Source organism: Humulus lupulus, chromosome 2, assembly GCF_963169125.1.
Source record: "Humulus lupulus chromosome 2, drHumLupu1.1, whole genome shotgun sequence".
In the NCBI taxonomy this organism is placed as follows: domain Eukaryota; kingdom Viridiplantae; phylum Streptophyta; class Magnoliopsida; order Rosales; family Cannabaceae; genus Humulus; species Humulus lupulus.
Window position 1 is genome coordinate 31,055,084 of NC_084794.1, and position 15,763 is coordinate 31,070,846.

A 15,763-nucleotide genomic window follows, 5' to 3' on the forward strand; every position below is an offset into this window, starting at 1 on the left:
TGATTTTGGTCATAATATTTTACAATATGACTAAAATGAATAATTAATGAATTAATTTAGTAATTAAAAATATATTTTAAATAAAAATAATTAAAAACTATTTTAAATAATAAAAAATTAACGTAAATATTAATTTTGAAAAAAATTATCAGATTTAAATAAAAACAATAAAAATAAAACTAAAAATCAAATAACTTCCCATAAAAATAAATTAAACAAAACAAAAGAAAAATTAAAACAAAACAACATGAAAATTTGAATATGTTATTCTTCTTTTTGTTGTTGTTGTTCTTCTTCTTTAGATTTGGTTCTTGGGGAGAAGCTTCAGTCAGCGGAGGTGCTCTGTCAAATCTAAATGATGATTGAGAACTAGAACACAAGCAGATGGGCTCAGAGATATTGTTGCAGGTCAGCGGAGGTTGGGTGTGAGGTCTCAAATTTGATGACTACTCAAGCGTGTGGCTTAGGGGCTTGAACTCAATTGCAATAGGTCGGGGATTGTTGCATGTGGACAAAGGTTGGGTGCGACAGGTGGGTGCGAGGTCTCAGATCCGACGACTCAGATGGGTGGCTTAGGGGCAGGAACTCAAGTGGGTGGATGGAGGTTGGGTGTAACAGGTCTAAAATTTAATTGCTTGGAACATTTTATCTTGAAGAGTTTGAATATCAAATTTGGTATTCTTGTTGAAAGTCTTTTGTTGAAGTTGATATTAGTTATCAATTTCGATAAGGTGTCATTGGAATGGTCTTTTGGTTTCAATTTTTGTTGTTGTAGTTGTTGTATTGATGTTGACTTTGGGTTTGACGATGAACTTAATACGTTTTGATGAAATTCTAGGTTGTTTTGATTTTTAATGATATTGTTGAACTGTTGAAGCTTTTGTTTTAGTTTATAGATTTTGAGTTGATAATGATATTGCTGGAAAATCCAAGTTTGAATGTTATGATGTTGTGTTTGAATTTGAATGTGTATATTGTTATTCTCAATTCATATTTTAATATGGGCATATGGTTAATACTTTAGCTTTAGGGTTTTGATTAGCTTTAATTTAAATGTAATTTTTGTTAATTTTTAATGAATTTTTTTTTTCCATTTTTATTTATTTTAAATTTAATATAGTTTTATTTTATGTAATTTAATTTACTAAATAAAATATTTGAGGGTATTTTGATCATATTAAAGAAAAGTTTGACCAAAATCAAGCCTAGATGTACTATTTTGTTATATTTTACAAAATGCAGGGTTCGAATTGTCATTTAACAAAACAGATGGTCCGATCGGTAATTTTTGTACAACACAAGGTTAAAAAATAATAATATTTTATAATATTTAAATTTATATTAATATAATCTACCAAAATTATATAAAAATTAGAATTATGTATTATATATTATTATAATAATAATATTTCATAACATTTAAATTTATATTAATATAATTATTAAATATATTGTCTTGTATATATATATTATTATAATAATGATATTTCTTAACATTTAAATTTATATTAATATAGTTATTAAATATTTAGTTTTGTATTAAATATTATTATTATAATAATAATATTTGAATTTATATTAATATAATTACTGAATATTTATTCTATCATATTTTTTTAATTGGTTTTAAACGTACAGTTAAATATTTACAATATTAAATTAAAGTTAACAAAAAATTGTTAAAATCAACAAAAACATTTAAATATACTCTTTCTTTTGTTTATATATAGAATAGATATATAATGTTTTAAAAAAAATTCTATTGATATTTCTAACATTTTGTTTTTTTTTGATATTATACAATATAGAAAAAGAAAAGAGGTTAACATCTAGTTTATTTAGGGAAATTTGAGTTTCTATGCTTAATGAGAGGTCTTAATTATAAAAAATGCTAGGCATTTACTCATTTTAATGTAATGCCAATTGTTTTGACAATATCCAAAATACCCCTGCCATAATCCCCCCCCCCCCCCCCCCCCCCCCCCAAATTTTCAGTCTCCATTTTCCCTCTCACTTTCTCTCTCGGTTCTTCTCCCACGCTTGACCCACGATGACCCAGAAATTGAACCCACCCTCTCACCTGCGTCTCGCTGTCGTGTGGCCTCCTCATTGTCGCCTCCTCCCTCCATTTCTCTGACTAAAGCTCGACCCGTCCCTCCATTTCTTTGTCTGACCCACGACTCGTGTAAAGGACTGTTCCTCTAGCGCGCAACGGAAATTGCGGTAATGATAGCATTGTATACAACATAATTTTTTCATATAATTTTTTTATGTGAGGATCCTTTAATATGCAATATGTTAATAAACAAAATATGTATAAGTAAAATTGATACGAAATGATTTACCTCTTGTAGCCTATCAATAGTCCTTAAATCTTTTCGTATATATAATTCGATCTTCCTATCCTCACTAGAGTACTCACACTAAGATCTTCCAAGACGTTCTCTACACCTCAAGATATGAGTGGGCACATAGAGAAAAATAATCAAATTTGTGAATCAAAAGTATTCTCAACATATGAGACTCTTGATTATAGGCTAGAGAGAAATATAGGTTTTTCTTTTGTGAGAAAATGGTGATCACTTTTACTGATACTTCAAAAAAAAAAAAAAAAACTTCCATCAAAACCAATTTTGACTATCCATATTTATCCTCTCTTACTTAAATAAAATAATTGATTAAAATCAATTTCTTTTATTTCTATACAATTTCGAAAATTGCATTAATGCAATAAAATTGTGCAACTTCAATTATCACATAATTGTATATTTATCCCGAAGAATACATATTCTCTTAAATAGCCCATTCACAGTTTGACCCTTGTATCAACTCTTACCTTGAATAGTGTTGATAGAGCCACCCGGGGACCTATGAACCGATAATTCCAAGCTCCAATAAATAATAGATTATTAACCAAAACTCTTTCATTCAATAATCACTTTTATTAATCTCATGATTACTCCACTATAAATATGAGACTGTACTCTTGTAAATAAAGAAATATGTTTACTGAGTACTTTATTGTAACTATAAAGTGTCCATTGATATAATCATTACATACAAATTAATCATCTATTGATGATTCATAATAAATTGAGAATAAAATTATCGTTTTACCCTTTTAATTATATCTTGTTTCCTAGTGTACCATTGACTTTATTAGTGAAGGTTAATTCATAATCTGCTTATGAATTTGACATCAATAACCTTTTCATGAGTTCCAAAAGCCAACCCAATAGGGAACCATCATTCAATCTTTAAGAAGGTATAGATCACATATCCGTTAAGCTATGTCCCCAGCCATATACATCATTGAGTCCCCAAAACAATAATTCTTAGCCTGATCATTCTGACAAACCGTAACACATGAATCAAAGGATCAAATGACATATATAGGAGTTCATAGTAACTTTAGGATTAAGATCAGTTTGTATATGATCATCCGTTGATGTGTTTTATAATACTATGAAACAGGTTTTAAACAAGTATTATAAAATCACGTCTGGTCCAGTTCTACATACGTTCAGTATGCAAAGTACCTCCACTAAAGTGTCATACTACACTAGTAACCCGAATCTAGGTCACATGTATTCATAATACTAGTGGACCGTACTAGCAGTAATTAATCTAAAGATTTCACAACTTTATTTTACTGTGAACTATTTATGTTCATTATCTCAATCTCGATCCTCTCATACCAATACGAGATTGAGACCACATAGATGAACTTGGAAATTTTTTGATATTTACTTAATATGATTAACAATAATATAGTACATAAGCTACATATACCAATAATTCAATTTATTTATTCATTTCATTACAACCATTGCCAACTACAATTACTTTAAGGGCACTATTCTCAACAATCTCCCACTTTCCCTAAAGAAAATGAGGCATTTCCCTCAACCCCATGCTTCTAACATGACCCTGAAAAGATTTAATAAATAAAGTCTTTGTGAACGGATCTGTAAGATTATCTTCATAGGAAATTTTGAAGACAGTAACATCTCCACGGTTGACAATCTCTCGGATCAAGTGATATTTCCTCTCGATGTGATTTCCCCTTTTGTGACTTTTGGGTTCCTTTGAATTAGCTACTGCCCCACTGTTATCACAGTACAAAAAAAGTGGCTTATCCATGCTTGGAACAACTTCCATATCAATATCGAACTTCCTGAGCTACACAACCTTTTTAGTTGCTTCACAAGCTGCTATGTATTCCGCTTCCATGGTGGAATCTGAAATACTGGATTGTTTAATACTTCTCCAAACTACAACACCTCCTCCAAGTGTGAAAACTGATCCTGATGTCGACTTTCAACTATCTTTGTCTGATTGAAAATAAGAATCAGTATATCCAGTGGAGTTCAGGTCTACACCTGAATACACAAGCATGTAATCTCTAGTATGTCTGAGATACTTGAGAATATTCTTTAGTGCTGTCCAATGACTCAATCCAGGATTGGATTGATAACGACTAACTATCCCTACTACATAACAGATGTCAGGTCTAGTGCACAACATTGTATACATTAGACTGCCTACCGCAGAGGCATAGGGATACTGTCTCATGTCCTCCTCTTCCTGAGGTGTTTGTGGACATTGTTCTTTAGACAATGTAACTTCTGACCGGGTAGGCATAGTGCCTTTCTTGGAGTTTTGCATGCCAAAGCGTTCTAGCACTTTATCAATATAAGTTGCTTGAGACAGTGCCAAAATTTTGTTCTTTCGATCTCTATAGATATGAATTCCTAGAACATATTTGGCTTCTCCCAAATCTTTCATTTGGAATTGCTTAGCTAACCATTTCTTTACTTTTGATAATGTTTCTATGTCATTCCCAAAGAGTAGAATATCATCAATGTAAAGAATGAGGAATACCACAATCTTATCTTTGATTTGTTTGTAAACACAAGGTTCATCAACGTTTTGTTCAAAACCAAATATTTTGATTGTTCCATCAAATCTAAGATTCCAAGATCTTGAAGCTTGTTTGAGTCCATAAATACACTTAAGAAGCTTGCAAACTTTTTGCTCCTGACCTTTAATTTCGAACCCTTCTGGTTGAGACATGTAAATGGTTTCGTCAAGATAGCCATTCAGAAAAGTTGTTTTAACGTTCATTTGCCAAATCTCAAAATTCATGCAAGCAGCTATGGATAAGAGTATGCAGATAGATTTAAGCATGGCCACAGGTGAAAATTTTTATTCATAATAACTCATTCTTTCTGTGTGTAGCGTTTTGCTACTAGCCTTACTTTGAAAGTCTCTACTTTCCCATCTGCTCCTCTCTTCTTCTTGAATATCCATTTGCAACCAATAAGTTTAACACTTTCAGGTGGATCTTCAAGAGCCTAGACAGAATTGGAATACATCGATTTAAAGGTCCATGGTGTTTAGCCATTTTTCTTTGTGAGAATCTTCCATTGCATCTCTATATGTCAATGGATCATCTTTGTTTGTGCCAGACACAAGCATCTGAACTTCATGTTCACAGTGAACTAGTTGTTTACCAACCCTCCCACTACGACGAAGCTCTCCAATGTTCTAACTAGACTAGAGATATCCTTTGGCCATTTTTCATTTGTCACTGGTGGTGATTGGTCTTGTTTATTTGAGACCATTTCCTCAAGTACAACTTTATTTTGAGGTTTGTGGTTATTTATATAGTCATGCTCCAGAAAAGCAACATTTGTAGATAGAAATGTTTTGTTATCTTTGGTAGTATGAAATACACCACCTTTTGTTTCATTGGAATACCCTAAAAACATGCACACCTCAGTGCATGATTCCAACTTCACAGTCTTTCCTTTAAGCACATGTGCAGGACAACCCCATATACAAAAATAGCGTAAACTAGGTTTAGTACCATTCCATACTTCCAATGGAGTTTTCTGAATAGACTTAGATGGAACAACATTGAGTATGTATAGAGCACATTTTATTGCATAACCCTAGAATGAGAAAGGTAATGATGAAAAACTAATCACTAATCTAACCATATCCAACAAGGTTGTGTTCCATCTTTATGAAACACCATTTTATTGTGGCGTTCCAGGTGTAGTGAGTTGTGATTGAATACCATGCTCACGCAAATGGTCCTCAAATTCATAATCTAAGTACTCTCCACCTCGATCTGATCGAATCACTTTTAGTGATTTACCTAATTGTGTTTTCAGCTTTTGCTTGGAGTTCTTTAAACTTACCAAAAGTTTCGGATTTCCTTTGCATTAAATACAGGTAACCATATCTCGAATAATTGTGAATGAAAGTGACAAAATATTCATAACCTCCTATAGCTTGGATATTTACTGGACCACAAATGTCTGCATGTACAAGTTGAAGTGGTTATGTGGCTCTTGAACCTTTAGCAGAGAAAAGTCTCTTGGTCATTTTGCCTTCTAGGTAGGATTCACAGACAGAGAGAGAACCAATAGATAGTTCTCCTAAAGAACCATCCTTTGTTAGTCTGTTAATTATGTCAAGACAAATATGACCCAATCTCAAATGCCATAGATATGTTTCACTATTAGAGTCTCTCTTTTGTCTTTTAATAGATCTGGGATTTGCAGTTTTAAATAATTCAAAATTATAAACATGTTCAACATTTGGACTCTAACTTGTAAAGTCCACCTTCAGACTTTGTAGAAAAAATGTCAAAACCATATTTCAAAATAACAATCGAAATATTATTAAAGGAAACATTAAAACATTGTTCATGCAATTTTGATAAGGAAATAAAATTTCTAGAAAATCCAGGAATAAAATAAACATTGTCCAACATAATAAATTTATTATTATAAAAACTAGGCGAGCTTTTCCAATTGCAACTGCCAAGATCTCCTACCCACTTCCAACTCTCATGGCCATCTCTCCATGAGCCAGCTTCCTTGAAGTACTAAGAATCTGCAAAGAAAAACAAACATGATTAGTGGCTCCAGGATCAACCATCCAAATTGAAAAATCACCTTCCAGTAAACAAGATTCTAAAACAAGTAAATCAATTTTACCCTTCTTTTTGTCTTTCAGTTCAGCGAGGTACTTAGGACAATTCCTTTTCCAATGACCATCAACTCCACAATGAAATCATGATCCTTTCGGTGCCTTCTTTTTGGAGTTCTTTGCAGCTTTGTTCTTCATGGAAGACTTGTTGGTCTTCTTTGGTTGTTTATTCTTTTTCTTGTCCTTTCCTCGGCCACCTTTCCTTTTCTTCGAATTTCCATTTGAAGTGGAAGGCTTGGTTTCAGCAACATTTGCCTCCTTAATCTTAGTGTAACTTTTTTTTAGAGACTCAAAATTTTGCAACTCATTAAGCAGTTGGGTCATGTTGTACTCCAACTTGTTGTAACATAATTTGTAGTGAATGCCGCAAAGGCTGGTGTGAGATATTCAAGTATCACACTTACTTGAGTTCTCTCATCAATTGTTGCACCATGGATTTCTGCATCGTGCAATATGTTGATCATGTCTAGGATATGTTCTCTGACAGAAACATTTTTCCTCATTTTCATATTCATGAAGCGTTTAGTAGCATCATGTCTGCACTTATAAGACTGCTAGCCAAGCGTGCCTTGTAGAGATTCCCAATTTTCATAAGCTATTTCAATAGTTTCAAACTTCTTTCTGAGGACATCGCTCATACTTGCAAGCATATAATATTTGGTCATATTATAGGATAAGATCCAACTGTCATACTTTTCTCTAGCAGTTTTGGCAGCAGTGGGAGCTGGAACCTCAGAACATTCCTCAATTAGGACAAACATGTGATTTTCACATATCAAAACAATGTTCATGTTTGATTTCCATTTCATATAGTTATCACTAGTCAATTTCTCATTAGCAAGTAAAGAAGTTACATGGTTTGTGTAATGCCCTAAACTCCAGGGACCGTTACAGTGTGCCTTTTAAACAGTGCTATACTCGCTAATCGAGCATTTGAACATAATCGTGTAACTAAGTATGATTAGCAGTTTAGGGTTAATTTTTTTTGGTTAATATATAATGTTTCACTAAAATGTTTACTGTATACATTGGGATCCCAAAAATATAATTTAAAGGTTAATTACAAGAAAATATTTACAACCAGTCGATTTAAGCGACAAAACAGGGTTTAACCCTAGTTCCTCTTTCAACCCTCGGTCATGGCGGTGGAGCAGCCACATATGTACACATCGTCACCTAAGCTCTCCAACTCAAGGATGGTCCATCTTTCTTTTGCCATTACCTGCACCACATAGCACCCGTGAGCGAAGCCCAGCAAGAAAACTCAATATGCTCATGAACAAGTAATAACATGTTACTATGTCATAATATGCATGCCTAGCAGTATTAACCGTACTCATGCATGCAAGCAGGTACAAATACATGTTTGTGAAGTCATGCGCTCTGAGTAGATGACTAATAAGTCTCTTGCTCTGAGGTAGATGACTAATGAGTCTCTCCAAGGTAGATGACTAGTAAGTCATTCCTTGAACAGTTGACTAATAAGCCACTCTCTAAATAGAAGACTATAAGTCAATCTTGGTCAGATGACTGATAAGTTTATCTCAGTCAGATGAGTGATAAGTTTATCCCGGTCAGATGATTGATAAGTCCATCTCGGTCAGATGGCTGATAAGTCCATCTCGGTCAGATGACTGATAAGTCTATCCCGGTCAGATGACTAATAAGTCATTCTCAATTAGATGACTAATAAGTCTATCTCGATTAGATGACTAATAAGTCTATCTCGATTAGATGATTAATAAGTCTATCTCGATTAGATGACTAATAAGGCTATCTCGATAAGATGAATCATAAGTCCATCCTGATCAGATGACTGATAAGTCTATCTCCGAGGTCCTATACCCTCCTAGCCATGTGACGTGTAGGTCAGCTTAGCCTTAATGGCTCTGGCTCTAAATAACTAGCCTTTAGACATCGAACTTGAGGTCGGTCCGACATTAATGCTCATGATGAGTTATTCATTGCTGATGTCGATTAGATCTAATCTTTTTCAGCTTGCGTTAGACACACTAAAACCATCCTTGACTCATAAGTCAATGCCATACGACCAATGCTCGGTACTACTGCCGAACTTGACTAGTAAGTCACAGCTTCACAGTTAATACCAACACCATTGCCGATTCTGACTAATAAGCCAATGCCATTCATAAGTGAGCAAGATTTGCTAAGCATTTGATATGTAATCAATGTCCACATTTAAACACTCAACATGCCTCAATAATAACCATGCATGTCACATATGGGGTGAAGTTTTTCTTACCTCTGGTTCGAGCGAGAAATACATTAAGAACAACCCTTGAGAACGATCGATCCTTTGATTCTTTAACGGTCACCTAGTCATAACCAAATACAATCTCTGATTAATGAAATCAACAATAAAAGGTTCTTGACCTAAACCTCACTCCCGAGACCCCGAATTGTACCCAAATGGTGAGTACTCGAGCCTAAGTCAAGGTGAATACTCGAGCTTGAGTCAAGCTATCCACCTTTCTTCACCGTTGGGCAGTCTTTCCTGAGATGACCTACTGCTCCACACACAAAGCATGCCTTGGCCCGACACTTGCCCAGATGGCGTCTTCTACACCTCGGGCACTCCGGATAGGTCCGCCATGCCTTGCCGCCACCTTGTCGGCCACCCTGACCACCCCGACCCCTCCTATCAGGACCAGTAGTGGTCGAAGTGTTAGGAGCCTTTCTCTTGAAATTACTAGGGCCTCCGCCCCTACCTGTCCCAGAATAAGGAGGCACCATTCTGCCTCACCGCACTTTCCCTCCATATATTGTTCTCCGCTTCCTCAGCGGTAAGAGCCTTCTCAATGGCTTGGGCATAAGTTGTTCCTCCAGGTACTGTTGTGATCCTAACATCCCGGGCTATCATAGCATTAAGCCCTCTGATAAATCGATCTTGCCTAGTAGCATTAGTAGGCACAAGATCTGGTGCAAACTTCGCAAGCCTATCAAATTTTAGGGCATACTCAGTAACAGTCATATTGCCCTAAACCAAACTCACGAACTCATTAACCTTTTCTGCCTTGACAGCAACATTGTAGTACTTCTGACTGAACAAGTCTCTAAAACCTTCCCAACTCAAAGTAGTAACATCCCTGGTCTGCGATGCCACTTCCCAGCAGATGCGGGCATCCTCTCTCAACATATTAGTGGCATAGGCCACTCTATCATGCCCCTTTATCCTCATGAAATCCAGAATTATATTAATCATGGTTAACCATTGCTCGGATTTCAATGGATCCGGTCCACCCTCAAAGATTGGGGGTTGCTGCTTCCTGAACCGCTCATATAACGGATCCCATCTGTTTCCAACCTCCCCAGACTGAACAACCGGTACCATTACAGGTGGTACAATGGGGGAAGCGCTCCTTGATGGAGCCTGTTGTCACAATAGGCGAATCTGTTCATCCTAGCTCTGTAATTGAGCCTACATATCTGCCATTATTGCTGCCAGTTCTCAGGGACTGGCAGAGGAATCTGGCCCTGGTCATCACTCCCAGTCCGGGACCTAGTGCCGGCTAGTCGTGTAGATTTTCTTGGACGCATAGCTATCTAAGTCAATCTGCAAATAACGACTCGACAGTCAGACCATGATGATAGGATAAAAACTTCTCCAAGATCCACAAACAATCAACATATAAGCATCCATCCTCATGCACTGGCTGCTAATAAGCACACCTCCAATCTCATTACACAATCACTATGAAATAGGCATTCATCCATACGTAATATACAATTAATCATCCATATATTCATTTACATGCACAGCGATGCTAATAAACATGCCCCAATATTCTCACACAACAGTCAAGGGCCAGACCCTATCAGTATCTCATTCTTCCTATTAATACAGTAAATAACAGCATTCATAACTCATTTCAGGGACATAAGCACATAATCACATATACACATTACCGAAACCTGATTTGAGCTTGTCTCTAGCAGCGAATGTACATGTCCAGCCTATCTTCAGGAACCCTTAAACCTAGGACGCTTTGATACCAAGTTGTAACGCCCTGAATAGCCAAGACCGCTACACTGTGTACTTATAAAGGTGCAAGACTTGCTAATCAAGTCATTAATTTAAAATCGTGTCACTAAACATGTATGAGCTAGGGTTAAAAAGGTTTTGGTCTCAAAAGTTTCATTTTATATAATTAAGCAGTTATGTACATGGGATCCCAAAAGAAATAAAGTTTAAAAGTTGGATTACAGACTCCCCAAAAATATAGACAACTGTCAGCCATACTAAGGCAAAATGAACAATTTATGGGTCTCGCGTCCTCGCCTAAACCTCAACCATGGCGGGTGAGCAGCTGGCCATGTACATTCCGCTCGTAGAGCTCTCCTAATCAAGGCTGATCAAATTTTCCCTTGCCTTTACCTACACCACATAGCACCCGTGAGCGAAGGCCCAGCAAGAAAACATGTGCAACACAAATAGTAATAACAAATAGTATATTCACTAAGCATGAACTCTCATCAAGTAATCCACATTAATCATTCAACATATATTCAGAATCATGGATGCAATCAAACACTTATAACATTCACATCACATAATAATCAGGGTCGATTACTTAGGCCGCACCCTCTGTTTACCCCACTGACTCCGGCCTGCTTAAACCGAGCTCAGTACATATTAAGTTGTCCTCAGCTACCAGTGGCCAAGCCACGCCCTGTGCGCTAGTGTAACCCTTGGCACCCTTAGGCCATTGGTTCACTAATTAGCTTGCATGGCATAATACCATCTTTTCAAGCATACACAATAGGGAACCCTTAGTCCCATTACATATATTCAACCGAGTGTAGTTTTCTTACCTTTAATCTTTGCGGTTACTGATTACGAGCAACACTCCTCAAGCACGATCTGTTCCCGAGCCTAAGCTTTTATCACCTAGTCACAACCAAGGTATAAGGTTCCATTAATATTCAAATAAGGGTTTCCGGATACAAAAATGACTTTCGGGAATCCGAATTCCACCAAGCACGGTGGTGAAATCGATCCCGAGCATTCTAGACCATATTCCCATGCCTAAGATCCCCAAATGTTCAAGTGTGCACCCAAGGGCTGCGGTCCTTGAAGCTTAACCATGGGCCTGCCCTCAAAACAGAGCCAAGGGCTTGCCTGGAAGGAGACACGCACCGCGGCCCTTGCCTTGGGCGCCGCGGCGCTCACCTTTGGCCGAGCCCTCCTGGCTCATCTTCATCCTAGGGCCGCAGCGCTCTAGAACAGAGACACGGCCCTTCACTTCGTGCCGAGAAAACCCACCATTTCCAACATCTAAACCTCATCCAAAGCCATCCCAAAGCTCCCCAATTCAAAACTAATTAATCCCAACACCTTTAGAATGACTTAAACAACATAATTCAACAGAAAAACCCAGCCTAACACACACTAAAATCTCTTTTCAATTTCTAAAACTCAAGAACTTCAAAACACTAAAACCAACCATACAAACTTAGATTAAAACCTCCAAATTACCAGTTGAGACTTACCTCTTCTGTTGAACCACTTCTCCAAGCCAAAACCAAGCTAATGCCCAAGCTTCCCTCCTTAATTCTGCCCTTGAATATCAAAACCACAATTACCTTAATACCCAGCCAAAACCCAGAATTTCTAACCACAGAAAAGGAAATTCAATGCTTACCTTAGTCCTGATTAAGTTTCCTGATTGATTATTGAGCTAAGCCTCTAAATCACTCCTTCAATCCACTGAATTCCAGCTGAATTCCCCTAAGATTTCAGTGTTTTTCCTTATGTTTTCCTTGAGAGAGAATAGAGAGGAAAGGCTGAAAGTAAAGGTCGGTTTCATTTTCTGTCTACTGTTTCTCTAAAGCTTTAGTCTAATCTTATCCCATTGAGTCAATCCTGAGGCTCGGGGTGCCGGAAACGTCCCCGAGGGCAAAATGGTAAAATTCCCCAATATTTTCGCCTAGACTTCCTAACTTCAAATATATCTCCATATAGTTATTTTCATAACCCGATAGTCTAAATAGCTACCCGATACCTAAAATACCCCTGACTTATCCAAAGTCAACTGTTAAGGCCTGTTGTGACTTTTCCCGCTATCTAGCCCTAGGATCGCCTCGAGTCGTGCTCTGCAAACCTACCCACACAATAATGTGGTTCTCACATTACCATATATATATATCCCGTTAATACCAATATAATCATACAAGCATTATTAATCATATAATTATGCACTTAAATCAGTAAAGTCATTCAAATCACATTTAACCCAATAGTGCCCTCCCGACACACTAATCAAGGCCCTTAAGCCTCATTAGCGAATTTGGGGTCGTTACATTCTGCAACCCTTCCAAAACTTGGAAGTAATAATAGAGTCTTCATCTGATAAGATGGACCTCAAATTCTATGAAGGCGTACTACCTTTCTCACACAAAGATCTGAATACTGATCAGTTGTGTTACTTGTCCTTACTGATAAAAGTGGGCTCACTTTAAATATTGGTCCATAATGACCCAATCCAAATCACGCTGACCCACTATCTTGGGCAGCCCCACCGCGAAACCCATCGCGATGTTTCCTTATTTCCACTATGGAATACTCAAAGGCTACAATAGCCTTACTGATTTATGATACTCTGTCTTGACTTGCTAACAGGTTAAGAACTTTGTCACGTATTCCATTATATCCCTCTCCATCCCAAGCCACCACTATAAAACTTTCATATCCTGTTACATGTCCATGATGCCTGGATGAAGAGAATAAGAGGATATTATGAGATTCATCCAGAATCTCCCATTTAATCCTAGTGTCCATCGGATTCCAAATCCGATCTCTATACCTCAATAAATTCATACCTGACACTGTATAATCCTTAGCTAATCTATCTAAAACTTTCCACTCAATCTTCCTATCTGTGATTCACTTAATCGTCTTTCCTTTAATCTTTTCTGAAATAACAATCTCAAGTATAAAGCTAGCCACCTGGCCCACCAGAAACTGTACTATAGTCCTGGTCAGATCCTTTAACCAACATGATGCACAAGCAATCACTTTTTCAATGTCACTGAGGTGTCATAACAACCTACAAACTGATTCTGATCTGTAAGAAGACTCAGAACTCTATACTCCAAAACATAACTCAACACTCCCATTTCTCTTATCTGATTTAAAAACCAGTCTTCTGGATATCCTTCTCCTTGATCTCTAGCTAGTAATGACCAGATCAAAGATCCACCTTGGAGAATACCATCTTACTCAATAACTGAGCCTTAAACTCTTACGACTTTGTTGAGCCATTTAAAACAGTGCCCTAGGCCTGATTCCATCCCTGGCACCAATCCAATCACCATTCTATCATTTTATGTAAACATAATTATGACAAATCCCCTGGAAATCCATCCAGAAACTCGCAGACTAGTCCAGTCCGTCCTAATCCCACTGACACAACCTAAGTAGTATCTACCACACTAGCTAGGAGTTCTATGCATCCTCCTGCAATAGATCTCTAGCTCTAAATACAGATGTCACAAGCATACCAAATCCATGCACCGTGCCAGCTACCACAAGGGTCTCCCACTCTCAACACTAGAATTAATATCCTTTCCTTGAAATCTATCATTGCCTCACACTTCTAGGATCATAATGAAGTCAGTCATAACCAACTTTATCACAAAAACTAATGTGTCCTTTCCACCATGACCTAACTCATCACAACATAATAATACAATCTACATATCAAATTTATGCTTCTCTAGATGCAAAAAACAAAGAACAACATGGCACCAAACTAGTTAGCACAATACAAAAATCAAAACTAGAAAACTGATTTGCCACCCCTGAGGAACCAACCTCAGTCTCAGTCTCAGTCCCCGACTCTGACTGCCTCAGAATGAACACTCGAGATGGAGTCGAGCTGTCCATCCCCTTTTTCTCATATGCTCCTTGTCTTGGGCAATCCCTCATGAAATTCCCAACCATTCCACATAAGTAACATGCCTTTGCCCGACATTCTCCTAGATCATGTCTCTTACACTGGGCGCATTTTGGATAAGTCATCCAGCTCTTTTTCTTGCTCGCTCCAATAAATGGAGGTATCACTGCCTGACCTCCTTGCTCTCTGGCACTCTTCTTCTCATTTCTTATGCTCTCAACAACAAGAGCCTTCCCTACCACCTGAGCTTAGGTGGAGGTTTCATGCACTAGGGCAACTCTAAAGCCCCGAGCTATCTTGGAATTCAATCATTAGATAAAATTTTCCTTCTAAGCTACATCTGTGGGTACCATTTCAAAAGCAAACTCGGCCAACCCATCAAATCTATTAACATATTCGATCCATGTTGCATTGCCCTAAACAAGGTTCATAAACTCATTCATCTTAGCAGTCTGGGCCGCATCACAGTAATACCTTTCATTAAATAGGCTGCCTAAATTCTTTCCAGTCCATCACAGCTGTATCTCGTATCTGGGATACTACTTCCCACCACGTCCGAGCATCATCCCGTAGTACATAAGTAGCACATATCACCCTATCGTGACCCACCAGCCCCATACTGTCAAGAATGGAACTGGTCATGCCCATCCATTGCTCAACTCTGAATGGATCTAGGCCTCCCTCAAATATTGGAGGGTAATACTCCTGGAATCTTCCACAAATAAATTCCCATCTGTTCTCAACCCTAGGCTGAGCCAAAACTGGTGCCACTCCTGGCATAACAAAGGAAGAGGTGTTCCCCGACAGATTCTGCTGTTGCTTCAAACACCTAATCTCTTCCT